Source organism: Branchiostoma belcheri, unplaced genomic scaffold (genome assembly GCF_001625305.1).
Source record: "Branchiostoma belcheri isolate BF01 breed outbred unplaced genomic scaffold, Haploidv18h27 scaffold84, whole genome shotgun sequence".
NCBI lineage: Eukaryota > Metazoa > Chordata > Leptocardii > Amphioxiformes > Branchiostomatidae > Branchiostoma > Branchiostoma belcheri.
In genome coordinates this window covers 1,410,543-1,423,291 of record NW_017804509.1, presented here as the reverse complement: position 1 = coordinate 1,423,291, position 12,749 = coordinate 1,410,543, and positions in this window count along the sequence as shown.

Sequence of the window (12,749 nt, the reverse complement as noted above, 5' to 3'; positions counted from 1 at the left end):
GCTGCAAAATAGGGGCAAATTATAACTACTTTGTGACATACATAAAAAGTGGTCAGTTATTAGACTAGCCAACCACTTTTTGTGTTATGGCCTTAGCTATTTCTGGTTCTCTGGGCAGCACTCATGGCTGACTTTAGGCCTACACCAAGTCTCTTTCACTTCCTGCTTCTAAATACCTGCAAAACAGAGGAAAATTACTAAATTATTAAGTTTGTGGTGACTTCTACAAGAATATACTGGTCATGACAAAATTGAAGACCAAAATTCATGGCTGGCTCTTTAGTCCAGGTCTCTTTAACTTCCTGCTTCTAAATACCTGCAAAATAGGGGCAAATTACTAATTATAATTTGTGACTTGTAGTTTTAGTAGTAAGTTTTTTTGCTGAAATATAAGGGTACATGTACCTGTATTAGTTTATACATCAGATTCTACAAGACAATACTGACAAAATTGAAGACCAAAATTCTTCTTTCTCTATCTCATGAATGCATAGTAATTGATTAAAAAGAAGAAACAAGCTTACATATAAGTCCCATCATGAAGTGAAAGACCAGAATGATGTACAACAAACAGTGTAACAGACAGTCCCACCTCTGACACAAACCAGGCAGCTGAACTCTGTATGTGATAAGGATGTTTGTAAACACAACCTGGTCCCAGAATGGTCCACACTGTCACATCTATACAAACCTCCACTGACCACCAACAACTACATACAGGAATAGTTTTAGTACACACGCATATATATCAGCTAAATGTAGTACAGTATGTATGTACAGTTTTGTCTGGGATATGTCATCTATAGTATTAGTACACAAGCAGATATATCTTGTTGACCCGTGTACTAATATGTTGTCAGTCTCCATGGCCAATAAAGTACTTAAGTAAATATTGAGTAAAGTAAAGAATACTATAATAATAATAATTAAGGGTTATAATGTTCTGACTTTCCTACCAATAAATGTACACTACAGGTATCTGTGCAACACATGCCAATTGGTGCTATAACATCTTGTCACAACTAATTAAACAAGCCATTCATGTCTAATTATATAACTGAAACTGGTTTCAAACTAGTGTATCATATAATGTCGCTCCATATAATATGTAAAGGACTCAGACTGGCTGCCCACTCTCTCAACACACCTCCAAACACATGTGTACTTGCCTAATGTACAAACAAGGAAATTCACAGGCCCTTAATATGCTCCACCAAACTCAACTGTTCATGAAAAGAAGACAGAAATTCCTTCAAGATTCAGTTCTGCTCCAATAAGGGACAACAAATCTACAGACACCTCTACTACATAAACCCAACATCAAATATGTGGCCACAATGCACTATCAGTCAGCATTATAATAGTAACCTCAATACAGATGATGACTGCCTACCTTTACCTTCGAACAGTTCCCATATGCTCGACCAACCACCCTGTGAACTTTCCCCTCTGACCTGGCCCAGCGACCGTTCGGAGAAGTGAGGTCTGTTTGCGGATAAGTTGTGAGGCGTGAGCAAAGTCAACATTAATGTGTGACTCATTCTGGACCTGTCAAACCTACAGGACATGTGTCTGGTTCTGTGGAAAACACTCGGGAACACAAATACTGCGCCAAATACTTAAAGGCATCCAATGCGAGATTTCACTATTTTCATGGCTGCAAAACTGGAAATATTCTGAACAAGGCAATCTTTGTGATATTGACACATACTGTACATTATTAGCACGTTTCAGTCAGTAATTTTTCATACTTTGCACAATTAAAACTGCAGAAACAAGCCCCGAGATGAGTCCTATATTTTCTGGGTGGTGCCCTAAAGATCAGCCCAGGGCCCTTCCAGTTACCATTTTCCATCAGAATTTTGGGTATTTTTGCTCCATGAGGTTCAATATTCATTGGGAAAGTGTGGTTTCAACTCAGTATGTAGATAAATGTTAAGAATATTGGCTTTGAAAAATTGGGAGACAGAAGACTGACCTGTCAAAGGTAAACTTGGGTCATGTCTGCTTACTAGAGTACAAACTTTGTTATCACTTCAGCCTGGTTATCACACACACATGGACAGCATCACTGACAGCAGGTAGTCAACTGTCCTTCTAAACACAGTCTGTCAGGGTCTCAGCCTACAATGTTTGTATCTACACTCACAAATCACTTGTAAGCTAAACCCTGACTGTTAAACTGTTCTGTTCCAGTATCGGGGACAGCAAGTAGCAGACTGTCCATCTAAAAACAATTTTGTCACAGTCTCTAGCTTTGCCTGCCTACATGTTCTACACTCACAAATCACGTTAAGTACTTGTAAGCTAAACCCTGATTCTGAACTAAGAGCTTGAGTATCCATTAAAGGCCATCAGGTTACTCAGACTGTCCTTCTAAACACATATGTCATCAGGGTCTATCTCTACCTATCTACTAGGATCTAGACTTACAAATCACAGTCTGAACCCTGACTCTGAACTATGCTCTAGACAGTATCAAGGACAGAAGGTAGCTACTGTCCTTCCAAACACATGTAAGAGTGTCTCCTTGCAATTTGTTTTCTCTAACCACAAATCACAAGCTAAATCCTGACTCTGAACTCTCCTTGATATGATTACTGTAATTCCTGATTTGTTCACTGTACTGATAAGTTCACTGTTTTCACTGTTGCTTCTGTACAGTGAACTTATCATTACAGTTAACACATAATTCCTGGACTTTCTTTTTTCTGCACCTGTCACCACCGTGAACATATAATTCCGTGAACATGTCCATTTTTCTCAGACCGTGAAATTTTGCTACCGTGAACATAAAGTGAATTACAGTATCAGGAACAGCAGGTAGCTAAATGTTAAACTTTCTGCCTGACTATCTCTCTAACTAACAAATCATGAGTTGAACTTTGCTTGAGTGTCAGGGACAGCAAGAAGCCAGTATTAGCCCACTATCCCGAGGTATCTCTTCTCACAAATTACAGTCTTAACCCTGACTCAGAGGAAAAAGCCCTTAATCTGCTACAGTATCTGGAATAGTAAGTAGCTCCAACTGTACTAAAAGTAACACATGTCCAACTCTCTGCCTGACTGTGTCTATCTCTACTCACAATTCACAGTATAAATCCTAACTGAGGGAAAAAATGTCTCAAAGCCCCGCCCACCTCGCTCAAAAACATAGAAACACATGTACAAAAGACATAGAAATACGCAAATGCACCAACATGAAGACTTGACAGACAAAATTGTTCTCTGTAACCAGCAACTCCTTAAATAAATTATTTAGAGTTTAGACCATGACAGATTAACATAAAACAAACTGTGAAAAAAAATAAAACAAAAGACACTCAAACCTTCACAAGACCTTTCCTGAACTGTGAACAGCCTTAAGAAAGTCTTAAGAAAGTGTTGTAGTCTTGAGCTGAACTTCCGAAATCACTTCTCCCCAGCAAAGTGGCATCCAAACACTTGTGAGCAGTAAAATGTGGAGTGACGAGACTCTTCAGGGGTCGTTACACTTTGGTTATAAATCAGGCTAATTAGCGCGGCAGATCGTTAGTCAAGTGGCTTTATTAAATGTTTCTGGCCTGAGGGTTATATTACTGGTACCTGCGTCAGCAACTGGGCAAAGTGCTGAGTAACAATGTCAACGTATTAAATGTCTCCAAAACAAGACTAGCTAATATATGGGATATTGTAGTTTTTATTTTCATTACCACAATGCCATGATTGTTTCCCAAATGGGTATAACCTTACCTTTTCAAGTCAAACATCAACAAACATCTGTCCTCACTGTCTAGTAAACCAAAACATTGAGTGGCTCCCATGAGCCTTGTTTTGTGGTGAATATGAAGTAAAAAAACAGCTTCTCTGTCAAATTCTGTCTGAGCTTGAAGTGACATGGGTGACGTCTAACTTTAAAATCTTAAACAAGTAACTACAACAAAGATTTTATTGTTTTTCTGACACTTAGATGTCAAAAATATCCTGTATGTACATGTAATATGTACAAAATACCACAAAAATATTTGGGTGCACCAGTGACCTACAAAAAAATTGCTTGCACAGCTCCAAATTTGGTTGAACTAAATTATATAAGGTGCACATGCACCCAGTATTTCTAACCCTGGATATTTAGTCTGACTGTGTCTCAGCCCAGTTTTATGTGAAAAACAGAGCCCACAGTAAGTGTAGGACTGCAAACACTAATGTCCTGTGTGCTCTATAAAACTCCCACAGGACCACAACAACGTATTATAAATCACTAGCAAGTCTTTAAACACCTGAAGTGGAGCTGAGAATTATCAAAACAAGACGGTAGTTCTCCTGCCTTTGATCTTTGATCACTTTTATGCAGTAATTGAAACAAAACATTTTGTCAAAACCTCTCAAGATCTCCTACGTTCAGTGTTCACATTAATGTGTAGTTGCCACTTTAACACCAAAAGAAATATTAGTCCTCTGCAAGCCTCTGACTATTCTCTGCATCAATATTTCAAACTGAATCAAAAAGGAGGTCTGAGCACAAGATGGTTATGATATATTCAGCACCTGAACCTGTGTAAGAGTTAGGAGAGAAGAAACACAAAGACACTCCTGGTCCCGGGCCGGGGTTCAAACCCACACCAAACCCAGGCACCAGCTTACATAGTCACAACCCTGACGCTCTAACAATTTGATTAAAAGGTCTAGACCCATCGGCCGGGTCAGTTGGTAGCACCTATAACCCCCACTGTTACAATTGTACAAACCTCCCCTCAGACTGTTTTCATCCCACATCTTAGGTTTAATACCTTCATCTGAGAACCAACAAATTAACTTAGCATAGCCTAAGATGTCCCATACCTCAGAAGTCCAGTGACAGATCTATAGACCATACCTGTAATTATGTAAGTGAGATAAGAATTTAAGATGTTTGTTCTGTGCCACCTTCACCCTTATATAAAGCAGCAGCAGGTCTGACTACACATACTTCAAGTAGTGTACACACTGTTGGCAGGGCTCCAAATACCTTTTTATTCAGGTACCTGCAACATTACCCATTGGCATAAATTTTGCAGATAAATTTTTCAAATCGCACCTAAAGTCTATGCCAATGTGCTATATTGCACGTACCTGAAAAACAGTATTTCCAGCCTAATGTTGCTACCAGTGTGTACACTACTTCAAGTATGTACACAACAGAGCCAGTGGTCTATCTGTATCATTCACTCACTGGGTAAAAATAAACCTCTGGGGGGGCCCGCATGCCCTTTTCCGTAGGGCGTAATCGGCCATTTTAATTCTACGTAGAGCGTAGACGGCCCGCTCTAATATTAGAGCGTATTTGGCGTTATAATTCCACGTAATGCGTTGTAGCCACTTGGAATTTATCGTAAAGCGTAATCGAGGGTTTCCAAATTCACCGTAGAGCGTTGTCGGGACCCCCCCTTGCAGGCCCTCCTCTGTTTGTCATGAACCAGTTTGATCGTACAGTGTACCTACTTTGCCTTCGCTGTGTTAGAATATGGCAAACTAGTATTATGATTCATAAGGAAAAACCCTAATCATGCATCAATTGACCCACTAGCTAGGCAATTCTACAACACCCATGTCCCATGTTTTCTTAGGTCTTGACACTTGCCAAAAGCTTAAAACTTAACAACTACAAATGAAAAACTCAACATCAGCAATTACTGAATATCTACTACCTGGTAGTAACCCTTTTACTACTTATGTTACAGTACCTACATGTATAATATGTATAGTGTCTACAATGTGGAGTGGCGGTAGGAAAAGGGTTAAATCCTTACCTCGTAAGGTGATGTCTGGAAAATGTCTTAAGATCTGCCCAAGATATGGAGTCTAAGATCTAAGTCGTCTTCTGTTCTAATCCAAAACACAAGCACAACACTCCAGCCAGCCTGGCCGAGTCAACAAGACAAGTCAACAACCTGGGGACAGTCCGCAGCTCTGAAGGACAGCCAGCCTGGGTGCCAGACCCACAGCACACTAGGCTCAAAGTTACCCTGTGTGGGGGCCTGCATGGGGGGTCCTGACAACGCTGTACGCTAAATTTTGAGAGCTGGCTGCAATATGTATCATGTGGAATTAAAAAATACGCAAAACGCCCCAATAGTCCATTACGCTCTGTGTTAAATTACAGTGGTTCGTCTGTGCTCGATGTAGAATTAAAACGGCCGATTACGCTCTATGGAAAAGGGCTTGCGGGACACCACCCCCCCCCCCGATACCCAGGCTACTGAGTTTTACTGGTTCTATGGTTATGATTTAGAAGTTGTTCACGTTCAACTTGGTATGTTGGCATGGGTCTGGCGGAAATAGTTCCTGTGACTTGTGATCGGTTGCGAGTGACAGCTTGTTATTGGGAGCTGCCAGGCTGTGTACGTTTGGAGTCACTACAGACAGCCAACAACACAGAGGAACTCCAACTCACTCACAGATAAGCTGCTGGACAAATTATCCTGTCCTTCAAAAACTCAGAAAACTAGAAATATTCTTGATAAGGCAATCTTTGTGATATTGACACAATCATACTACTGGACATTAGCACATTTGAATTCAGTATTTCATACTTTTCAAAACTTCAGAAACAAGCCCCAAGATTAGCCTTTATTTTCTGGGTGGTACCCTAAAAATCAGCCCAGGGTCCTTCCAGTAACCATTTTCCGTCAGAATTTTGGGTATTTTTGCTCCGTGAGGTTCAATATACACTGGGGTAGTGTGGTTTCAACTCAGTATGTAGATAAATGACTAGAATATTGGCTTTTAAAAATCAGGTTTCCAAGCCTTAAAACTGCACTGGATGCCTTTAAGTTTAACTTACTTCATAACTCATTCCTTAAGTGTCAAACATTCAACAGACACTGTGTCAACACTATAAAACGTCCTACTTACTAACTTAGTCAAAGTATTTGTGACCTTCAACAAAACTAATCAGCTGTTTCAATGCCAAGGTCACGCAATCTGACCCTCGATGGAACAGTATTGCAGCAACGAGCACTTGACCTATGACCTACAGCACAACAAACCATTGACCTATGACCTAGAGCATGTAACAAACCACTGACTAGCTATATAGACACTCAGAGAAAATGAACTTACCTGTTCTTGGCTTCTTAAACCTTTTCAAAGGGCTACTTCAGTGTGCTAAAGGTTAACCTTCTCCCTGCTGCCTAACCCTGTAACCAATAGAGAATTGGTAGCCAAACAGCTACTTCAGTGTGCTAAAGGTTAACCTTCTCCCTGCTGCCTAACACCAAAACCAGGCAATGTGATAAAGGTTAACACACTTACAAACCTTTAACATTGAGAAATATTATAACAGCAACACATTCAAACTATTTCATCACTAGAAGCTAACACAAATTTTACAGGTGCTGATACATGTACACGTACATCCCAAAATGTGGGACAGTTGGCACAAAAACAAGACACAAAGTGTACAGGAACTGTCAAATCCATTCCATTTCCTATTAATCAATATTATTCCTGACCTGTTCTTTTCTCCGGATGCAGACACCAGAAGTTCCCAACTTGTCCCAGTAAGCGAGAGAGACAACGGATTGTTTCATTGGATCAAACCATTCAAACTTACGGAAGCAAAAAAGTAGCCTTAAACACTTGTAATAAACTTATAATAAAGTTTTAGTATGCTAAAAAATCTCCAACTGATGAGACAAAAGAATTACAAGTACATTCAACTTACAACAGCAAAACGACTTTCGAGTCCTAAGTCGAATGTATTTTCTAGAACACCCCTCTGAATGAAGATGGACTATTCCAAACAAACTGTAATGTAACTTGATATCTTGAAGTGAAGTGGCAGCCTGAGTGCATCTGAAGGTCACCAGAGACATCAGCCAATCAGAACATCCCTAGTGCAGGCAACTGTGACAGTTTGGGGAAATACGATGCTGTTTGTAGCAGGTTGATTCGCCACTTTTCGTGCTACTCCAGTTGACTGTTACATTGAACTGGATACTGGGAGGCAATATATCTTAGCCCTAGAGCCGAGGAGCTTGCATTTACACTGGCCCTGGCAACAGTCTGGCACCCAGGCTAGCCCTGGAGCCGAGGAGCTAGCCTGTATACTGGCCCTGGCAACAGTCTGGCACCCAGACTAGCACTGGAGCCGAGGAGCTAGCCTGTATACTGGCCCTGGCAACAGTCTGGCACCCAGACTAGCACTGGAGCTGTGAACATGTCTCTAAATAAATCAATGTGAAGTTGTGATTGTGAACACCGTAAGTGTTTAACTTACTGAAGTCCTGTCAAAGGAAGGAAGGAAGGATCGTGGTTCAGTACTGGTCATGAGATAAAGGAAGGGTCAGATTACATGTATATGGGTCAGATTACAACTACAGGGATCATATTACAGCTAAAATTCAGGGTCAGATTACAGGCTCAGCTACAAGGATCAGATTACAACTACAAGGATCAGATTACAGCTATAATTCTTAAGGGTCAGATTACAGATACAATTCTTAAGGGTCAGATTACAACTACAAGGATCAGATTACAACTACAAGGATCAGATTACAACTACAAGGATCAGATTACAGCTATAATTCTTAAGGCTCAGATTACAGCTACAATTCTTAAGGCTCAGATTACAGCTACAATTCTTAAGGCTCAGATTACAGCACAGATTCTCTAGGCACTGAATGTTCAGGCACTGTATAACAGCCGAGGACTCAACAAAATAGCTAACGTCTTAGTAATTATAAAATAAAAGGGTTCAAAAATTAATGTAACGTTAACATAAAAACCTGTAAATCCAAATTACAAGAAAAGGATGTCAAAGAGCAGAGTCATTTCCTGCCCCTGTGTACGTGACATGGTGACTTTTGTTCTACACTTTTCCAAAGTTCAACTCCGCCGGCAAGAAACTTCATAAATGTGTTGTTGTAACCTTAAACTTGACCCAAAACAACGCCACAAACCCCCGGGGCCAACAGAAAAATCTTAGCGACCAACCAAGCTCACCTGTACGGGCAGTAAGTCCCTCAAAATTATACCTGTACACATTTAAAGAAGCCCTTAATTCCACCCGTTTCTATACTAAAGCCGAGACTTCCTCCCAAACTGTGAACTCTCTGTGTTGTTTACTTGTTATTTGTTAAACTTGAACCAAAAACAACGCCACAAACCCCAACAGAACAATCCCAACCCCAAACTTACCTGTAAGCTCACTTATACCAGGAGCCAGTCCCTTAAAATTGTACCTGTACGCAAAAGAAGCCTTAATTCCACTCGCTTTTATACTAAAGCCGAGACTTCCTCCCAAATCGTGAACTCTCTGTGACCCCAACTCGGGAAGTTCCAAGAAGCCCGATTTCGCAGTCTTGTGACGATTGAGTCAAGTTTACACATAAATAAGGAAAGAATGTCGTACTTCTGTGGAGTCAAATGTACAACAACTGTTCATCTACAAGTGTAGAAATCCACCAGACTCACCGGAAAGCTGGCCACCAGTTGTACCGAACTCAGGATCCACAAAATATTATCAGCAAGTGGGCGGGACTTCTAGTACTAGTGTAGTCGTTACTTCGTAAAAACACTGCCGTAAGAAAATACAACAAGTCACAGTCCTTGGTAAGTCTTTCAGCTGTCCAATCGGCATTTCTGTGCCATTTCTGCAGCAGGAGAAAGGTTTCTATACAGCCGGTTTTTGTCCCCTCCCAAAATAAATATCACTACTGACGACTGAAAAGTTCCAACCCCGAATCCAACTTCCGCCATATGACGTCACAAGTCTCGCCGGCTCTCGCGGGAGGATGCGAGAGGTGGTGGGCAGCGCGCGAAATTCAAATCGTACCAAGATCATGTATGATACTAGTTTTTCTCAAAACTATCTTGAAAAGTAACCACAAAAGTAATACCTAGCAGATTCAACGATGCTCAAAGGAAATCTCAAATCTACCAAGCAATGTCCATTAGCCAACAACGTTGCTTGGCCTATTGGTGTTGGGACAAATGATGATGTTATATAGATATAACAGTTAAATGTACATACAATATGATACATGTATATGTTCATTTATGTTTATGTTGTAATTATATGTAATGTTCCTCGTTGGTTTATGGGTTTCTTTTAAAACATGCCGGTCAGATAGAGGAATGACATGATAATTTTATTCGTACATGTTCGTCGCATGATATGTTTAAACAATGGGGTTATATCATTCTGCCATTCTGCACACATGCCTCAAAAGCCCCGCCTAGCGGCTAAAACCTCTTTGCAGGAAGCATCTCATTATGAGCAGCGGTAACACTGATTGGACCACGAAAATCTCTAAGATGAGTTGTAATACCGGGGCCAACGAGTTACGGGCTGGCCAACTGTACATGGTGTCTTGCCCTCATTGGTAATTGGAGAGTAGAACAAAGACGCGTCTATACAATAAATAAATACCTTGTGTTACATGAAAATAATGGCGCAAGTAGCAGGGTTACTTCAAGACCAAGAGGTCAGGTGTGTGGATTGTGACTTCTATAAATGAGGCCTGCTCAAGTAACTCTCTCTGAATAGACACAGTAGTATTATATAACCGACAGGGTAAACAGTGTACACAAAGACACGCCCACACAGTTAAACGTGCTGCCCAGTTACAAGTTTGGGTTCGGGAAGGCCGGACACAGAAAACATCAGACGGGTTTCTGAAGTCTTACTTTAAGCTTATATCTGAGAGCAGGCGATTCACACAGCTGAGGGCTGTTTGGGCTTCTGGAACTCTTCTAAAAACTAAGAAAACTGCTTTTTGGTAAGTTTTGCTTTTATATTTATAGTAGTTTCACTTTTAGATTCAGTTAAAGGTACCAGTGCGCTCGTGCTATTAGGTGCCTCATTCAGAACCGTGCCTAAATTCGGATTCAGCTTTACTTAACATGTCAAATAACATTAAATATGGGATTCAATTCATACATTGCATTGATTGTGCATAATTACACACAAAATTTAAAATGTGATTCACTATTTCGATTAAAAAGCTATGCAAAGATAGGTTAGAACAGTACCCATTGTTCAGTAACGTTTAAAGACCATGGTTGAATAGACTACATGTGAGAACTTAGTATGTCACTGGTTACAAGTAAAATTACCTTTACAGTAGTAGTATTTGCGCAACATTAGCATACAATAAAATGCAAAATCTGCCACAATAATAATGATAAGGCCACACCGTCTTAATTGCATGGATGTTATCCGCGCGCGCATTGCTTTTCGTCTGTTCTCAAAAAAAAAGAGATCACGTCCTCCAAGGCTCTGACCTGGCTCAAGGCCTGGATAGTCCATAGTAGTTAGCGACAATACGGAGCCGATGGTACAAACATGTAACCCTGGAGAATGGCACCCAGGCTACTGAAGCTCCACGACTCAAGAACTCAGTACATACGCACAGTGTTGAATCATAAATTCCGCAAAAAGCCAGCATGTACCGGCGTGTATACATTGCCATGTACTGCCGCAAATTCACAATGCCAGCTTTGTACATTGTATTCCTGTGGTTTAGTAGCATTTTCATTTTTGGCCGGAATTTTTTCTTTTTATTCGCCCGCGCGCACTAATTTTTTAGGGGTCTTTGGAGGAGGTCATCCGAAAAATTAAGACGGTGTGGCCTAATGCTGTAGACATGGTGGTGTTTGGTAGCAAGGAGAAATTTGTGTCAACATTGAGTTCACAAAGACAGGGCTCTAGTTTTGAATACCCTGCAGGCCCAAATGTTGAGCCATTGAGAAAGACAATGTGCGCCTATTTCTGTCTCAACTCAGGTGAACATGATTACCTGTAGAATAAGTTACCCTCTCTTCCAGTCGGGTCAAGTGCGTGGGCGTGCGTCAACTTGGGACTTCAAATGAAGTCCGCTCCGATTCCTCTGTCTGAATAGACATGGTGGTTTTTGGTAACGAGGAGAAATTTAGGGCAATAAACAGTGGACAAAGATAACTCTCCCCGGGAGGCCTGACTTTTGTGTTCCACGAGAAAGGCACTGTACACCTGTTTCCCCAGGTGGAAATAAGTTCCCAGCTTTGGTTAGGGACGTCTTCTCGGATGCGACGTAAAGACCGAGGACCTGTATTTGAGGAGAGCCACACCTTGTGCACGTTTAAGACTCCTCCATAATTAGTGAGATCCTCCCGATATGAGTGGTTCAAACCTTACAGTCACTTGAAGTCTGCTCGCCTTGCATTCGGTAGGTCGTGAGTTCGATCAAAGAACGAGTCATACATTTGAGAAAGAGTATGGGCACACCACTATCAGTGGACTTGCCCCCTGCTGTAGTGATTGCACTGCTGTGTGGCCCAGGGTTACTAAAACGGAAATGGGCGCCGCCCTATGCGTCACATGAGGCACTTATTTAACTTGATAGCACTGACCTGAATAAACATGTTGTGTTGTGTAGTGTAGTAAGGGGAGTATTATGGCAACATTGTGTGCACAAAGACAAGGTTCTGGTTTCGAATCCCTTGGAGGCCTCACTTTTGTGTCCTTAGAAAAGGCACTGTGCTAATACAAACAAGACGACATGTCTAGATAGTTTTGGCAACAGAAGTACAAACACTTGTGTAGTTGGCACAGTGCAGAACGCAAAGCCAGCTGGCTGTGCATTGGTGGAGTCCACTACATAATTAACACATAAAACAAACAAACAAAGCACTGTTTAAGTTATGTTGATGAAGGTTAGACATCCAGATTACGACATACGCCAGGATTTGTTACTGAAGCGAATGGATACGTTTTAAAAACTGACAGTATCTGTAATTGAGGGGGT